Below are 20,281 nucleotides of genomic sequence, written 5' to 3'. Positions count from 1 at the left end.
TTGAATATGATCACTTTTGGGTGAATTCGTAGTCTCCCAAACTTGAGTTTTTGCAAATATAAAAGTTAAGCCCATTGGTTATCCCTCGGTTATCCATTTTGTAAAAGGATCTATAATATGGATCTTATCTATATTTGACCCATTTTTAAAAAGTTTATTATCCAATCCATTGTTTAGTGGATAATATGGATTGATAACTATTTTTTTAAAATCTATTTTACCACTACTAGTCATTAAGGATAAACGGAAAAGTTTAAGTTAAATTGTTTCTAAATTTAGAAAGTTACCATTCTTTTTAGAGGAAATGTTGTATTCATAAATTGAAACGAAAACAGTACAATTTTTTGAAACGGAAACGGATCAAAAATACCCTCCAACTATTGAAAATGGAGCATATATACCGTCCGTTTGAGTTTGGGTGCAAAATTACCCTCACCGTTACACCCTAGGATCAATAATACCCCTGGCTAACGGAAAAGTAAAAGAAAATTCGGCAAAGGGCTAAATATACCCCTCTACTTTCAAATATTGTTTACCTGTACCCCTCGTTATACTATTGGGTTATCTATACCCCTATTGTCATACTTTAAAACAAAAATACCTCTATTTTGGATGGAGTGACACGTGACAACACCAGATTAAAACGACCCATTTCTTTTTTTTACCCGATCCATTTTTAAAAAAACCCACAACCCGCTCCCTATTTTTATTTTTTTCCAGTTTTTTTAAAAATTTCAATTTTTAAAAAACGAAAATATTTTGTTAAAAAACATTTTTTTTTCTGTTTTTACAAATTAGTTTTTCTAGTTTTTAAAAAACAAAATTCTTTTAAAAAACTGAAAAAATGAAAAAAAAAATATTCTTCAAAAACGAAAATATTTTGTTGAAAATAATTTTTTTAGTCTTTAAAAAACGAAAATATTTTTTTTCTGTTTTTACCAAGAAAATTCAGTTTATACAAATTTTTTTTTCAATTTTTACAAAAAGAAAATCTTTAAAAAACTGAAAAAAAATATTTTTCAAAAATTTTACAATTTTTTAAAGTTTTTACAAATATGTTTTTACAGTTTTTACAAAAAAAAATATTTTCTTAAAAAACTGATTTTTTTAGTTTTTACAATTTGTTTTGCAAAATCTTTTCAGTATTTACTCAGTTTAAAAAAATAAAAATATTTTGCGATTTTTTTTTAAGTTTTACAAAAAGAAAATTCTTTTAAAAAACTGAAAAATATGTTTCGAGTTGTGGGTTTTTTGTAAAATGGGTTAGGTAAAAAAAAAAGAAATGGGTCATTTTAATCTGGTGCTGCCATGTGGTACTCCATCCAAAATAGGGGTATTTTTGTTTTAAAGTATGACGGTAGGAGTATGGATAGCCAAATAATATAACGAAGGGTACAAGTAAATAACATTTGAAAGTAGAGGGGTATATTTGGCCCTTTGGGAAGAAAATTTAAAGGTTGACTTTTCTTTCTTCTTCCCCTCCCAATTCTCTCTCCATGCCTTTTATTCTGCTCGCGTCTCCTTTTTCTTTTCTATCTTTCTTTTTCTTTTTTTTGCCCCTTAATTCAAATCAATACAAGAAAAAACCTCTAGAATTCTATTTTTCTTCACACAAAAATCTAACCCATTTTTCTTTATATGCGCACACAAGTTCCATCCACCAGCACCACCTGTTGTATAAAAAAGGTTTTTTTTTTTTTTTCTCAAAGCAAATATATCAAGAACTTGTAGAATTTTGACATGGACAGGCGAAAATGCTAAACTCAAATTAAGCCATCTCATTGACAAGAGCAAATATGTATCGAATCAAAGGATATGTACAAATCTTGAGTACTCTTGTCAAAAAGTCTAAATAAAGTACTCCTTAATTCGACCGCCACTGCACAAAGTAGGTGCAAACTCAGTTTGACATATGCACTGCACTAATTGTTCTAGCTGGAAAAATTTTGCTCTTGGTATCACTCATACACGCTAGTTTTTGTTGGTTAATAGTATATGCCCCAACAATCTCCCACTTAGACTCATAACCATGCATCTACAACTTTCTCAGGCATTCTTTTACATGATTATTAAAAGTCTTCACCAAATAAGGTTTTGTTAAAGAATCTTGCCAAGTTATATCTGATGCAATATTTGTCCAGAAGTACTTTGTCGTAATTATCTAGTTTGGTATTAAACTCTTCAGGGATCATGTTACCGAAACTATCCTAAGAATGAACACCGAACTATGATTTTCTTTAGCTTTCTCCCACTACGACGAAGTACTACTAATATTACCTTCGTTACCTCACGACATTGAAATATTAGTGACTTCTTACTATAGTGTTCAATGTTCAGACATCACTCCCACTCGATAAAGGCATATCATGTCTATTAACATTCTCCCACAACTTAAATGCAATGGAACGTCAATTCTGATGTATGAGTTTTGATGTTCTTGAACATCTAGTTATTTCTTTGCCCAATTCCTTTAAAATTGTTTACTTCTCGGAACATGTTTTATTAAACATTCCTTATCTAGAAAAATGCATTTGTTTTAACAATTGCCTTATTTTCTTTAGGGCAATAAAATAAAGCTTCATTCGTTTTCTTGGATATTCGATAAACATGCACCTATTCATCCTTAGTTCCAACTTACATATCTGTTTTCCCTTTTTAGCACATATGCGGGACAATCCTATATCTGAACATGCCACAGACCAAGCTTACATTCAGTCCACAGTTCTATAGATGTCCCAGTACTAACTTAGAAGGAACTAAATTCATAATGTAATTTGCAGTTTCCAGGAAATATTCCAAAAACAAATAACGCAAATATGAATAACACGTCATTAGTTTATCCATATCCAAAAGAGACTTATTTGTTCTTTCTACTACACCACTCTATTATGGAGTTTACGGTGTAGTCAATTGAGATGTAATCCCTTATTCTGATATGTAACTAAAAAACTCTTTAGAGAGGTGCTCGCCACTACAATCAAATTGTAGTAACTTAATATATTTCTTTGGTGCTTCTCTGTTTCAAGTCTTAAAAACTTTGAATTACTTAATTCATTAAGACTTACAGTGCATCAAATAAATATATTAATATTTTGAGTAATCATTTATGAACGTCATAAAATACTCAAAATCTATCTCTTACGAGTATGTTCATTTAACCATACAAATCAGAAAGGATTCATTCTAGCTTATCACTAGTTTTATTTCCTTTTAAAGGGAAACATCTTTTAGTCAAATTTCCTTTCCAAACAGGATCCACAAGTTGGTAGTGCCTCTACTTTCAATAAACCTTATGGTCCATCCTTGACCAACTTGAAATCCTATCCAGATTAATATGACTTAGACAAAAGTGCACAGATAAGTTTTACTCAATTTTGAAGAATATATTCTCTTATGAGGTAGACTAATATTGTTCTGTTCAGGAGAGACATCAATATACAATAACAAAGTCATGCATTCATGTACCACAAGAGATAAAATGTTTATTAAGCTCAATAACTCAAGAGTTATTCGAAAAATAAAACAAATATACATCTCTTATTTTGCCCAGAAACCGGAATTAAATTCCTTCTAACAAAAGTACATATATTGCATCCTTAAAATTAATGCCTTATCACTAAAAGAAAATTTTAACAAGTAATACGACAAATTGCATAAAATCATTGTGGAGTTGAGATAAAAATATTAAATAGATCATAATAAGTCAAAACACTGAATAGTAAAATTCAGACTGCATTCAATATTTATATACATACATGCATCTGGAATAATAAATTTCGATGGGAAAAGAATTATTCATGCAAAGTATATTATATAATGCAAGAATTATACAATCCAAAAATAAATAGAACCAACTCAGATGGAGAGCATACTATTATTTTCAGTCAATTGTATATAACTTTTTAATACAAAAATTTTAAAACACACTACACATATATGTCATGCATCTTGAATAGCAATTTCGATGGGAAAGAACTACTCATGCAACATACATATGCAATGCCAGATTATTCACTCCAATAATTAAAACAGACCCAACTCAGATGGAGAATATACTGTTAATTTAAGTCAAGTGAACATCATTTTTAATAGCTCTAGTTCCATTGATTCAACATGTATACTCAGATGGAGAGTAAGTACACGATATCAATTACTAGTATTTCACCTAATGAGCTTACAATAAATTTATCCGATATGGAGGAAGACCTAAAGTCAACGCGTAAATTTATTACTCACTTGAAATTAATAGTGAAAGACCATAGAAATATAATTCTATCACCATTTAATCATGATTGTATTTTAGTTATAAAATTGATTCAACCCTTAAACTCAGATAGAGAGATAATACAGGTTATCAATAACTAGTAACTATATCCAGTGAGTTCATAATAAATTTATCCGATATGGAGGAAGACCTAATGTCAACACGTAAATTTACTATCTCACTATAAATAAAAAAATGAAGATCATAGGGGTTAATTCCTATCACCACTTTATCACAACCACGAACATTTCTCTGAGGATTAAGTTCCATAATTTAAAAGAAATACTCAATACCCTATTTAAACAGTCTTAAAATACTAAAATTATTATTTTACATTGCATAGCAGTGATTATTGTTCACTGGACTGTTTCTGATAAATCTACCAAGCTTCATATCAATCGGAGATCGTTAAAATCACAATCTCCAAATATTGCAACCAAATTTGGAAAATTATCATTTTAAGCATTTTTTAAGAATTTAAAATATGACCTACATTTTTATCATATACCAATTCATGTCAAATCAACATGTGTTATCATGTTCCAGATTAGACATAAATAAAATGATAGATAGAATGACTTTTCGTATGTAAATCGCATTTTAATCCGTCAAACCTCCAAAAAACTCATCTAAACGATCCCAAATCGTCAAAATACGATGTGATTCACTGCATAGCAGTGAGTTCTTCTTTAATGATCGTTTCCGATGATCATATCGAATTTCAGGTCATTCGGAGATCGTGGAATTCATGATCGCCAAAACTAGACCAAATTCGAATAAATTATTTTTGAATAGTTAGGATTAAATCCATGTGATTTGCATTCTTCATATATATCATATCAAGTTAAATCACATGATTCAGATTTAACACAAATATAGCCGATATATAAAGAATAATTTTTCATATTTATAACAAATTAAATTTAATAAACTGCTTGAAAGTCCATCTAAACGACCTCAAAATGCCAAAAAACAACATGATTCACTGCATTGCAGTGAGTATTTCTCACTAGATCATTTTTTATGAACCCACCAAGTTTCAGGTCAATTGGAGTCCGTCAAATTCATGACCACCAGCCTGTAACCAAACTCAGAGAATAACCATTTTAAGTAGTTTCATGAATTAAAATAAATATGATATTGATTTCCATTCTCCTTATAATTACACTATGAGCTCAAGGCATATATTATGTTCTTCCTATTTCTAGGATATATAATATATTCTTTTGCAATAAATTATTCTTTTATTAAATACACAAGAACCTGAAATATTATATTTTCTCCCGTTCGGCGAAAAACTTAATATCTCTTCTCATGGTGGAGTTGGTATCACTAGTACCCAAAGATAAAACTCTTTTTCTAGTTAAGAACCTCCACCACTAATGTAGGTTTATCAAGGATAATTTTCACATGGTACATTAAGCAGATTTTAATGACTCAAATAAATAGGCCGTTTTGTGGATCCTACTTATTAATCATAATGCTCAATCCATGAATAGACACAATTTCACATGTATAAATTTATTAAGAATTTTTCATTTATTCATATAAACAAACCACTTTAGTGGTAACTATTTATTACTCATAAAATTCTCAATTTATAAGTGAATATATATGTAGCTCATAAAATTATTTTATGGCAGAATATGGACCACAACTTAAAAGCCATACCAATAATATAATACTCATACAAAATACCGTCATATTTCACTTAATTAGAACCTCCAATCAGAGAACAAAAAATTCTTCATAGAAAATCCAAAACTAATAATCACGTAGGGCATGAAAACATAAACTTAAATTTGAGAAATTTTTTATGCACAAATATGCCAAACACTCCAATCATTAGTCATCCAGGATATGAAATAGAGAATTTTACTTTCTTACAAAATAATTATATCATCACACAATATCAATTATACCTTGCAAGACCTAGTCAATAAAATCCTATACCTCTATTATTGAATTTAATACAACAACACGTCTATTTGCCAATAGCCAATGTGTAAACCTATTATATGACTAGTATTTAATCATGGGGACCATGGGGAGTCACCCCACCACCATTGAATTAAAAAGGAATTAAAATTATTAAGAAATAATTTTCAGAAAATAGAAAAACGTCTAAAACACAGTCCAAACGACCTCAAAACGCCGAAAATACCATGATTCATTGCTAAAGCAGTGCGTTTTTCTCACCACGTCGTTTCCGATGGACCCACCAAATTTCAGCTTAATCGGAGTCCGTCAAGTTCGCTGGCCTCCGAAAATACCGGCTATTCGGTCAAAAACAAGTTTTGCGTTTTTCTAGGGTTTACCCCAAAATTTTTAGATAATCTTAATCAAATATCAATAAGAAAACAGATCTCTCATGATTACAAGAATAATCCAAAAATTTTGCACAGTTAATTCATAAAACAGCAGTGCAGTTTTTCAGAAAACCACATATATATGTAATTCAAAAAACGCACATAAATACCATATTCTTGTTTCACGAAAAACTTAGTTATCTAATTAGATGTGAGTGTTCTCTGACACCAATTGATGAATTATAATAAGCAGCGGAAGCAATCCCAGTATCAAAATCACATGTAATCTAGACAACTAGTATATACGGGGTTTCACGGGTTACCTCTTGAAGCGTGAACATATCTCTTCTATCACGTGAACCTTCAGTTCCATAACTTCTCAATGGAATCTCCATTACCCGCACAATCGTGATCCTCGAACGTTCCACGGTCTTCTACTGTGTTACCCAAATAATACCGGAAATAGAAATTTCGTGTGGGCGAAATTTCTAGGAAAACTTGGCTGAAAATTTCAGCCACCATGTACTACCCCTTCTTGGTGGAAAAACTTATGTATTTATAACACAAGTTTTAAGGGTTAAGACCCTTTTCCAAAACCTGTTGGGTTTTCTTTTCCACCAGAAAAATGATTCCTTTATTTCCTATTATTTAAGGGACCACAGAATTTAATTAACAAGGCTTCAATTATGGAATTAATTTCTAATTTTTGAAATTAATATCTACCATAATTAATTACGAATTATTCCACTAAAAATCCATAATTGCACTCCTTATCCAATTTTGAAATTCATCCATTAAATCTTATTTAACTCCACATATTAAGAGTCAGATACTAATCAAGTAAATTAAATTACTGACGATTTAATTTATTGATTATTTCCTTTAGACTTTCGCTTAACTTATTTCATGTGTCGGATACAAAATCCACCGGCCGGGTTTACACATGAAAACTTATAAGCTTTCATAAAGGTGTATCATCAATCTCTAAACCGAGACATGGATTCCATCAACTAGCTATTACTTCACCAATGTACATTATTATTATCCAATTTACCAGGCATATTGACCCACGAAAGAATCTCGCCTTTTAATAAATCAAAATAATAATAATATACACAACTAATAATAATTATATCAAGATTAAGAGTATAAGTACATTTAATGGCTAGAGAGTTTATTTTATTAAATCAGTATAAAATACTTATCTCTACCTGGTCCGTTCAATACATACAAAATGTATTAGCACAAGAAGTTGGAATTAAACCATTCCCATAATCAAGATAAATTATATTTAATCTTGTGCTACAATCATTCCTGATGGTTTGTCCAATTCCATCATTAGATTGTGAACTCAAACTTTATACTTATAAGAACCGATGATTTAATCTTCCGTATATAAGCTAAACTCTATACACTAAATCATCTACTATATAAGCAAAGGACACGAACTAATATATGATCTATTTAAAACTTTATTAAAACTAAATAAACAATTATTTCGTAATAAATACTATATCTAAATCAAACTCATGGTTAATAGTATATATCCCAACAGTTTTCTCCGCTCAATATCCTACATATAAGTTCATGTTGAATTTTAAGCAACTTGTACGTGGTACAATAAATTTTTTGAAAGGTTGCAATTTATCTTGATGGTTATGTTGCCACTTAGCTTGCTGAAGAATAATACTTAAAGGACATTAAAACTAGACAGCCAAAACCAAAATTCGTTCAGAGTAGCTAGTTCGTTTTGTAATAAGAAATGACTCGTATACAAATTCATTTACTTGACAACCTAATATGTCATCAGCGCACTCCGCAATAGTATACACATTAGTTAATGGCTGGGTTTTTTGGGGATACAACCGGTGGTCGTGGGTGAAACTTGAGTGTAGATAAAGCATAATGGGGTTAATTTTCTGTGAAGAAAGATGGATTTCTAATCGATTTTTAAAAGTCAACCGTTTCTTATTTTAAAAGTTTTTTGAATCATGTTTTTTCACTTTTCTGTAAGTGAGGGGTATTATTGATCCTATTGTGTGGGGGTGAGGATATTTTTGCACCCAAACTCAAACGGAGGGTATATCTGAAAGTACAAGGGGGACTAATTGTTTATTTTTAAACTTAATTCAATACAACATTTTAGGCTTACAATCACACTAATTTAGGCAACGCTCAAAAAGTGTTGCCAAGAGTATATGTAGGAACACTTTTTAGGCGTGACCTTTGAGTAGAGTCTTTGGCCATGGGTTTTAAGGTAACACTTATAAAGCGTTCCGTTTAATTGTAAAGACAACATTTTCTAAGTGTTGCCTAAATATAAAACTTTTGGCCACGCTTTTAAATTATATTGCAACGTTTTTGGACAGTTGCTATATTATCATACTAAATACCATCCTTTACAAGCGTACCCTAAAAATTCCTTATAAAAAAATTCCCAAAAAATTTCCCACCAAAATTACACTTCATATTCCGCCAATTCTCATAAGTCCAATATCAAATAGTACTTGGAAAACCCTATAGGAATACATAGCAAAAATAGTACTTGGAAAACCCTACAATAATAAGTAGCAAATCAGTTTAAACGCCATCGCTGCTCCAATCCCACAATTGCTGCTTCTATTTCTATGTTTGCTTCATCCTTGGTTGCTGCTCTTCTATTGATTTTAGAATTGTAAGTTCTCAAGCTTTTAGAAATAGTTATATTATACCAATCTCTATTTTCTTTAATTTTCTAATTCCAAGAAAGAAAGAATTGAACAAGCCTCTACAAAATTAATTTAGATAAAACCCATCTCATTAAAAAGTCTCTAATTTTTATTTATTTTTTAAAATTCCACTAGGCAAAGTGCTTTTGATCCCATTGGGTAAGAGTAATACATATTTCCTATAACCAAATTTGAGTTAGTGATACTCAAACTTAGTCGTACAATTTGATCTAACCAAGTAGTATACGTCGAATGTATTTATGTAGTAATTGTCATGTATCTGAGTTGGTTCCATGCTTTTGTTATTTTTGTTGAGATTCCATCTTCCTGAATGTACTCAATTAGCTTGGTGATAGAGCCTTTGTTGTCCAAAAATAGAGTACAAACAGTTGGCGTCGCACACAAAATTCAGTGTCCTGGCCTGTTGTTTGCTCCTGTAGCCGATTGGATTCCCTTTAAGTTGACAAACCATTGTATGAATCGAATTCATATTATGTTGAAGTAGTTGGATGTATTTGGATTTCCTTGCTAATAGCATTCACTACTTTTATCAGTTGTCTTCAAACTATAGTACCTTGCCAAATTCCCATCTTAAAGTTTTGCTATTCCAAAAAACAATTCTGTTCCAGAACTTTTGGTTACCCGTCATGTACATGTAATTGCCTATTTGTTTCACTGTACTCGTGATGACCTCTGTATCTGGACATAAACACCAACGAGGGCTGCACAGTCTCGATGTCCATGTTGTAAGTTTGGACTCTCATCCTTCTTGTATTGACAGTGATGTATGGATGACTCCAGTTTTTCTCGCATTGCCGTAACCTCCTCCATGATGTTCTTTCCCGTTCTTTTTAATGGTCTTTCTCCATTGTAATGAAAACTTGGGTGTATAACCAACCATTGGTACAGGAAGTGTATACTGCATAATAGTATATAATTTGCAATTTATAGAAGTTTTCTTATTGAGTTTTAGAGATAATGATTATTAACTCAAGTTGGTTCTCTTGTTTGAGATTTTTTTGAAGACGTTAACAAGAATATTGGCAAAAAGGAATTTGACACTACTATTTGATCACTTCCTGAAATATGAATATTGTTAAATAGGAATTTGATACTAGTGTTTTCTCACTTTCTGTTTTTTTTTTTTGATTTCATTGTTCTTATTCTTTTGATACTTGTAGTGGAATTTTTGTGATCTTGATTCTCAAAGAAGTCAATTTAACATGTGAGCTTTGGACTAATAAGTATGTATTCAGTTGAGTAATATCCTGTATCCCTACCAAAAGAATATCTTGTTGATTTATCTTCTTGTTGTGTGGATCCTATTAATTTTACTTTTTTTCTCCCTAAACAAAAGTCAACACTCAGGAAGATTCCCCAACTTAAAACATTAAAGGCACAAAGTAATTCCATATCAAGCTTAATAGTACCACAGACACTATTCACTCCTCACAACTCCGGTGTCCGGCAAGGTAACATCACAAGATTGGTCTCAAAAGAACCCCCTTCTCTTTGCGAACACTCCCCAGTTGGTTTCATCCTTAAAATCATTTCCATTCGTAACAAATCTTGATTTTAAATCTAGCGTTACTGTAGCATCCAGTTTTCCAGATTTACATCGCTTCTTCTGTTTTCTTCGTCTTTTGCCATTTTGATGGAGTGCTGAAGAACCATGGATGCATCGTCTTCTCCCCAGCCTTTGGCTGTGGGAGAGATGAATTCAAATCCTAATCCAAAACAAACTTATGCTGCGCAACTTCAGTCCAAACAATCTTCCACAATTGCGTCAAAGCTAGAATTGTTTCCTGTTAGTGTCGTTCATGGATAACCAGTGATTGAATTCACTATGGATCAAGTTAATGAATTTACAAGGGAAGAAGGACTCCATCAAGCTGTCGTTGTGAAGTTCTCTTATTGAAAGCCTGAATTACAGGAGATTAGAACAAACTTTTCTACGCAATTCGACGTACATGGTCGCTGCAACATTGGACAACTTGAATATCGTCATCTGTTGGTTAGATTCAACCTTTATAATGATTATGTTCAGTTCTTGTCAAAGACAACTGGATATATTAAATCTAAAGGTGATGAATTCTTTTTTAGAACTTTTCCATGGACGTTGGGATTTAATCCGAAGGAGGATAACGTCCATGGCAATCGTGTGGATTTCCTTTCCAGGTTTGCCGCCTAATTTCTTCGCTAAGAGGTCGTAATGTCTATCGCTTCAGCTGTTGGTAAGGCTATTGTTGTAGATAAGGCGACGCAAGAACGAGCACGACCTAGTGCTGCTAGGGTCAAGGTAATTCTTGATTTGCTAGACAAACATCCTAAGAAGGTAAAGCTACAGATTGTGGACAGAATTTCGGGTAAAATAATTGTGCACTATCAGGAGGTGGTGTATGACAACCTTCCTAAATATTTCACATATTGCAAGCATCAAGGACATGATGAAAAGGTGTGTCGAATTAAGAAGGAACAAGCTGGAACAGAGGTGTTGACAGAGGAAGTAACGGGGGCAGCAGATCACGATGGTCATGTTTTGGTCGAGGCAAATGGTCCAGTTATGGAAAAACTACAAGGTGATGCAAGAGATTATTTAATTGCTAAAAGAGCTGGATAAATTGGTAAGGGTTTATCAGAAAAGGATGGTAAACAAATAGGCGATGCAGCAAAAGAAATCGTGGATGATCAACAGGTTGTGCAAATTGAAGAAGGGAAACAAAGTGGTTATGTGATCAATCAGGATGTGATGAATGGAGCAGTGAATGATTTTTCTGTAGGTGATGTTTCAAATATTGTTGGTCATCAGGTGTTGCAAACACTCGAAGCAGTAAATCCAGCTGTGAAATCAAGTGCTAAGTTGCATTCAGCTAATAATGCAACTGTTGCATCAATTGCAGCAGTTTTAAATAGGGATGTTGATGCAGCTGGTGAGTCTAGGCAATTTCAATGTAATGATCGAGGAGATATGGGGCAGAGTACAGGTGCTAAAGCTCCACAGATTGTAACTTAAGGTGAGGTCCAAAAACTAGGCACTGAATTAATTGGGCAAATTGCAGCACCAGTGGTCTGTAATAATAGCGAGACCTAGGCCTTTGGAGGAGAAAAGGGAAGACATAAGGGTGAATTATTGAAAGATAAGGCTGGATATGCAAAGAATGATGATAAGGGGAAGGATCACAACAAAAAAGGAGAAGTTTGGAATGTGGTAACCAGCAAAAAGTCTCCTACAAAAAAGAACTCTCACCAAAACGACAGGTCCAAGGTGTTCGACAAAATGACAATAGCTTGGAGGCCAATCCAAATGTTTTTCACGCACTGGCAGCTATAGAGGATGAGCAAATGGATTCAACATGTGTAAAAGATGATATCATGGCCAAGCAAATAGTTCCATGCCATAGTAATGGAAAAAAAGCTCAAGCCAATGAACATTTGGCTATGGAAATTGGTGTTCGACAGCGAGCTTCAAAGAAAAATGGGCTGGAGGAACCAAGTGTTAAAGCACAAAGCACGAACATCCCTACTTTGCATTTTTCTAGCCCTCATGTTGAACAAATCATCAAAGACGCCCAAAATGCAATGATGATGCATACTAACATGGTTAAACAACCAAGGGTCACATTGAACACCTCAGTTTATGAGGTGTCATCACAGTCTTTGGAATCTTGTAGTGAACATGAAGGTGAGTTGATGTTGTCATCTGGAAATAACATTGAAGTTGTAAAGGCAAATTTGAGGGAGATGACAATCAAATCTAAACTATGGGCAAACCAACGCGAGTATGAGGATGAGGAACATTATGGTGATGCATATGGTGGGTATTCGAGTGAGGATGGTGATCGAGAGAGTGAAGAGGAAGACTTACTCTCAGTTGGTTCACCATCCTTCCCAAAAAAAAGCAGCCCTGCAATGGCAATTTCCAGCAGAACTTTAATACAAAAGCACCAGTGTTTGTGACTAAAAATGGACAGCAAAAACGTGGAACAGGTACAGCAGGAGATGCACTAAGAAAAATTGCAGCACATGGTAGGTCCAACCAACAGGAGAATGTTACAATCACACAAGCGGTTACCTGTGTGGAGGAACAAAATACAGGAACCATAACAACTTTAGAACAGCAACAACAAACTGCAATCGCAACAAATGCTGTAATTTCCAATGTTTTGCAGCAGCACCAGCGAATAACAGCAGCAATGCCAAGTGTTAGTCAGGAACAATCAGCTGCACAGTCAAATGCCAATAACCAGCAACAAAAACTTAATGTTGTTGGTCGACAAGCAACAACAATGCAAAATTCTGGACAGCAACAGCATTTTAGTCCAAACACGTTGGGTGCCAGTCTTACTGAAGCAGCAACAACATTACAAGCTGGGCAGCAACAACAACAACCTATTCTGAACACTGTAGCTGTAGATAGGTCAGAAGCAGCAGTTGCAGGTACAACTTATGAACAGGAGCAGCAGCAGAATGCACGCATTGTAGGAGCTGCTATAACACCTTCAACTGTGGGACAACAACAATTAGCTATAAGGGCAACTGCAATCACACTGGAGGACCGAAATCTACTTGATGTGATGGAAAATACCAAGCCACATACTCTCTAACTACACCTCAGGTTGCTAGCACTGGAAGGGTAAATAGATCCAGCAATAAAAGGCAAGGCAAGGCAGCATTGGTCAATAAAGGAGATGGAACAACTTTGATGTCTCAAGATCTTCTTCAAGAGATGCCAAATCCTAAAAATTTGGGAAGAGATATTTATGAAGAAGGTGAGGAAGATGCAATGCTACAACAATGTCGGGTAGAGGCAATAAGGAAAGGTGGTTTATCACCTATGCACAGTGGACAAAACAAGAAGCTCACACAAGAAATCACAGTTGGGACGGCAAGGTGAGTGAAAAAGCAATTGTTAGGCGACTTCCAAGGAGAGTTGCCAAACAAAAGCAGGCTGCCCCAACTACATCAAAGAGGTCTAACCGTTCAAAAAAGAAGTCATGAATTTTGAAGACATTTTGAAGAATTGTGACGATGACGACAAATAATTACAAATTGAAAAATTTACAAGTTTGGGCATGAAGGGACAACAATTTATTTCCATCTACATTTTATTCTACCATTATGCTAGTATACTTATTTGTAATATCATCACAGAGTATGTTATAAACTCTGTGATGATCATTGAATATTTGGTCTGTTCAAGTTTTTATTTTTTACATGCTTGTTAGTAGGTGAGGCCTTTCCTTTGCCTCAATAGGATTAGTAAGGTAAGGTTTAGCCCGGTTTGTGTTGCCTTGGTCCTATGCCTTTGGAAAAATATCCACACGGCTATAAGATTATATGCCCTCGTGAGAACTTGCCGGCAGCTACACCATGAATCCTCTACATGAGGCTACCATCATAAGGCAATGTGAGGCGCATAGGAGTGATTATATAGCCAAGGCATATGGGTAACAATACCGATGCTATTTTCCCCCTTATTTGTACTTTTCCTAATTGTTGTATTTTTCTTTTCTGTTATTAATAAAAAACTAGCCCTAGGCGCTTGCCTAGCGGATTGCCAAAAAAAACACTCAGGAAGATCTATATATGAAGTTGGGTTTAGCTTAACATAAGTGTCATGACTAGGTAAGATATTCTTATCATCTTACATAACATATGATTTTGAAAACCTACTCATGACTTTTAGGATTTATTTGTAATGTATATATAATACTTAAATGATTATATATTTGATGGTCCCGTTGTATAAGAACAAAGGCGATATCCAGATCTGTAACAACTATAGGGGTATTAAATTACTAAGCCATACCATGAAAGTCTGGGAGAGAGTGGTAGAAATGAGAGTGCGAAGGACGGTGTCTATTTCAGACAACCAGTTCGGGTTCATGCCGGGGCAATCTACCACAGAAGCTATCCACCTTATTAGGAGGATGGTGGAACAATACAGAGATAAGAAGAAGGATCTCCACATGGTGTTTATCGATCTAGAGAAAGCGTACGACATGGCTCCTAGGGAGGTCTTATGGAGATTCTTAGAGGCTAAAGGGGTCCCGGTTGCCTACATTAGGGCGATTAAGGACATGTATGATGGAGCTAAGACTCGGGTTAGGACAGCAGGAGGCGATTCAGATTATTTTCTGGTTATTACGGGGTTGCACCAAGGGTCTGCATTCAGCCCTTTCTTATTTGCCCTGGTGATGGATGCTATAACGCATTATATTCAGGGGGAGGTGCCATGGTGCATGCTATTTGCTGATGACATAGTCCTAATCGACGAGACACAACGCGGCGTCAGTGAGAGGTTAGAGGTTTGGAGACATACCCTTGAGTCCAATGGTTTCAGGTTGAGTAGGATGAAGACGGAATACCTTGAGTGCAAATTTGGGACAGAGCCGACGGAAGTGGGAGTGGAAGTGAGGCTTGATTCTCAAGTCATCCCTAAGAGGGGTAGTTTTAAGTACCTGGGGTCGTTTATTCAGGGGTCCGGGGAGATCGACGAGGATGTCTCACACCGTATAGTGGTGGGGTGGATGAAATGGAGGTTAGCGACGGGAGTCCTGTGTGATAAGAAAGTGCCACTGTTACTGAAAGGTAAATTTTATAGGGCAGTGGTTAGGCCTGCTATGTTGTATGGGACCGAGTGTTGGCCGGTGAAGATCTCACACATCCAGAGGATGAAAGTTGCAGAGATGAGGATGTTGAGGTGGATGTGCGGGCATACAAGGAAGGATAAGATTAGAAATGAAGATATTCGAGAGAAGGTGGGTGTGGCCCCCATGGAGGACAAGATGCGGGAAGCAAGACTCAGATGGTTCGGGCACATTCAGAGGAGGAACACTGATGCACCAGTGAGAAGGTGTGAACGACTGGCGGTGGTGGGTACGAGGAGAGGTAGAGGGAGACCTAAGAAGTATTGGGGAGAGGTGATCAGGCAGGATATGGCGCGACTTAGGGTTACTGAGGACATGGCCCTAAACAGGGAATTGTGGAGATCGAGCATTAAGGTTGTAGGTTAGGGGAAATTGTGATGTCTTTTTTACAGCACACTAGAGTGAGACTAGCCAGTTAGAAATTAGTCTTAGAATGCTATTGATCAACTACTGATGATGTGTTTTATCTTCTGTATATTAATACCTTACATCTTTCTCGTATTTCCTATATCTCTTATATTGCTGTTACTTTATTTTTTATGGTATTTATGTTATGTTATGGTTTTTATGGTATTTTATGTTGTTTTATTATGAGTATATTGATAGTACTAAAATAGTGTCTCTTGTTGCCTCTTCGAGCCGAGGGTCTCCTGGAAATAGCCTCTCTACCCCTCGGGGTAGAGGTAAGGTCTGCGTACATATTACCCTCCCCAGACCCCACTTGTGGGATTACACTGGGTTGTTGTTGTTGTTGTTGGTATTAATATCTGATTTTTAGGGTTTCAAATGTTCCATCCAAGGATTGGATGGATTTACCAAGGTATAGCAAAGAGTATATTGATGGGGTACAATCTTTCTTAGAATTTGCTTACCTTTATGGAGATCCTCAAGGTGAGGAAATTCAATACCCATGTGCAAAGTTTTGTAATATTTGTTTGACTCAAAAGAATGTAATATATGATCATCTAATATGATATGGATTTGTTCAAGGTTATACAAGATGGATTAATCACGGGGAATGGGAAATTTCTATGAATGTTGATGGTGACATGAGTGATGAAACTAACTCGTATGATGATATTAATGGATTATTGAATGATCAATTTAGAGATATTGCACAATTCGTAGAACTTTATGAAGGTCCAAATGAAGATGCCAAAAATTTTTATAACTTAGTTGATGAGGCAAGCCAAGAACTATATTCTGGTTGTAAAGGATTCTCTATATTATCATTCACAATTCGTCTATATTTGTTGAAGTGTCTACATGGATGGAGCAATGCGTCATTCACTTCTCTATTAGAGTTATTGAAAGAGGCGATGTCCGAGTTGAACATTCCTTTATCCTACAATAATGCCAAGTCTATGGTTAAGGATCTTGGTCTTGATTATGAAAAAATCGATGCATCTCCCAATGATTGCATGCTATTTAGGAATGAACATAAGGCTGATGAATATTGTCATGTTTATGGAGCTTCCAGATATATTAAATATCTTGAAGCAGATAGCGAGGTTGAGTGTTCTAAAAAAGCTCATCGCGCTTCAGCAAAAACTTTGAGACACTTTCCATTAATTCCTAAACTCAAAAGGCTATTCATGTGCCCAAAGACAGCGGATACATTAAGGTGGCATGACGAGGAGCATTCTAAAGATGGAAAGTTAAGGCATCCTGCTGATGCCCAAGCATGTAAAGACTTTGATAGCTTTCATCCGGATTTTGCAAAAAATTCTCGCAATTTGAGACTTGTCTTGGCAAGTGATGGGTTCAATCCATTTCGAACCATGAGCATATCTCATAGCACATGGCCAGTTATCTTAGTGGTGTATAATTTGCCTCCTTGGATGTGCATGAAGCCAGAATATTGTATGCTTTCTTTGCTTATACCTGGGCCGCGGTTACCTGGAAATGACATTGACATTTATTTACAACCATTAATAGAAGAGTTAAATGTGTTGTGGGAGTCTGGGGTGGAAACATATGATGCTTCAAGAAATCAAACCTTTCAAATACGAGTAGCTCTTTTGTGGACAATCAGTGACTTCCCTGCATATACTATGTTATTTGGTTGGAGTACAAAAGGGAAATTGGCTTGCCCTTGTTGTAATTATGGCACTAATTCTCGCTATCTTAAACATAGTCAAAAAATGTGTTATATGGATCATCATGTTTTTCTACCAATGGATCATCTATGGAGATCCAACAAAAGGTCTTTCAATGGGAAAACTGAATTTAGGCTTCCTCCGCCTTTGTTAAAGGGAACTGATGTGCTTAATGACTTACAAAATATTAATAATGTCTTTGGGAAAAATAGGAAAAGAACAAGTGATGTCCCATGGAAGAAAAAGTCAATTTTTTTGAATAACCTTATTGGCAGCACAATTCATTACGTCACAATCTTGACATAATGCACATAGAGAAAAATATAGTTGATAACGTAATTGGAACTCTTTTGGATATTCCTGCCAAGACAAAATATCATGCAAATGCTCGTTATGATCTAAAAGAGATGGGCATTAGAAAGAACCTTCAACCAAAAGATACAAAGGATGGCAAGAGAACAAAGTTTGCAAAAGGCGTGCTTCTCAATGGCTAATAGAGAGAAATCAGTTTTTTGTGGTGTTCTAAAGACAGCAAAGCTACCTGATGGTAGTGCTTCCAATATATCTAGGTGTGTGCAACTAGATGATCAAGTGCCGAATTGGCGAAAAAAATTCAAACTAAGAGAGAAAATCTTGCAAGTAATCACAAGGATAAAGCTGTGAAAGAGCAGGCATCACTTAGATTTAAAAGAAAGAATAATATGCCTACAACAACAGAAAGACAAAGAAGACAGAGGTTAACTCAATCCGATGGGTCGGTTCAAAAGTTAGGAATGAGTAAATTGCCTTTATACAAATCAATGATCCAATCGCCTTTCAGGGAAGATCTGAACACTTCACATAACATTGCAATAAGAGAACAAAGTAAACAGATGTTAGTTCAATTGGAGGAGCAAATTCAAAAGCAAGGAATGAATAAATTACATGTGCACACATCCATGCTCCAGGCATCTTCAAAGAAAGATCTTAACACTTTACGTATGAGCGGAAGAAAATAAGGTGCAGGAGATAAACAACTTGATATTCAGGAGCAACAAAACTCTAAAAAAGTAAAGACAAACTTGGTCCTACCATCGATGAGTCTAAATCAATTTCTAAAAAAATATGGGATACACGTTGGTGGTGAAAATTCTCCTAATGTCCACCCAATAGATGAAGCCAGATTTATGTCATCCCTTGTTGTTGATGAGCATGAAATAGAAACGGATAATTTTGATGCACAAGCAGGAATTAGTGACAATGCGTTTGTTAGAGATGAGGATGTAAACATTGATAGTGTTGCAGATGGTATGTCTTAAAATTTGTAATTCTTTTACATATCGTAACTTTTTCCTTATGTCATGTTGTTACATTAACCCAGGGATATCAGAGAAGAAAAGAGTTGGAGGGTAAACGACATGTAAGAATATTCATGCAAGACGTTTTGAACAAAGAGATGAGGTGACATTTGACAAAGGACAAGCAGTGGGACCAACTGATAAGAGAGTGTCTGATTTGATCAACTTTATACGAACAATTGCAAGAAATCAAAGATTTATCACCTTGGTGCATACTAGTTGGCATGTTGTGTCACAAGATATTAAGCAACGAATGTGAGAATATGTCAACGTAAGAACAATCAATTTTTTTAAATGTATACCTTTTTGTATATTTTATACTAAGTGAAGATAAATATACGTTATTTTGCATAGTCCAAATTCATAATTCCAGCGGAAGGAGAGAAGTCGGTAATGACTAGTCTTCGTGATGCTTGGAGGCGACACAAGAGAAATATTAAGATGAAATATTTCAATAAGAATGCTATTGATGAAGATATGCTACAAAATTGTCTGAATGAGATATCAGAAGTTCAATTCCGCCAATTGATTGAGTATTGGAAGGATTCAGATGTCCAAGTGAGATTAAATTGTGCATTTCTGCACTTAAACATATTGTTGCATTATATCTTTTTTTTTCTTTTGATTTATTGACTAATGTACTTCTTTTGGTGCTAGGCCATGTGCCAATTAAATTCTGAAAACAGAAAAAACCAAAAGTGGAGGCATCGAATTGGACCTATTAATTTTGGAAGAATACGCGTAACATTGGTAGCATTTACTCGACAATTTATGAAAATTTTGACTTTCATTTTCTTTTTCGGAACACACTAATGTTTATTTTTTACTTTCTTTTGATTTAATTTGTAGCGTGCAACCAAAGAGAACAACGAGGAACCATCAAAGTCCAAAATGTTTATTACAACTCGTACAAA

The 20,281-nt window shown here is 34.8% G+C and overlaps 1 pseudogene; it reads right to left on the bottom strand.

Annotated features, from left to right (window-relative positions):
• Positions 1-20,281, bottom strand: part of LOC138882833 (copal-8-ol diphosphate hydratase, chloroplastic-like) — a 94,327-nt pseudogene that overhangs the window by 10,811 nt on the left and 63,235 nt on the right.

Source organism: Nicotiana sylvestris, chromosome 12 (genome assembly GCF_000393655.2).
Source record: "Nicotiana sylvestris chromosome 12, ASM39365v2, whole genome shotgun sequence".
Classification (NCBI taxonomy): Eukaryota; Viridiplantae; Streptophyta; class Magnoliopsida; order Solanales; family Solanaceae; genus Nicotiana; species Nicotiana sylvestris.
Note: the sequence above shows the minus strand (reverse complement) of the source record. Positions and strands in the feature narration are given on the sequence as shown.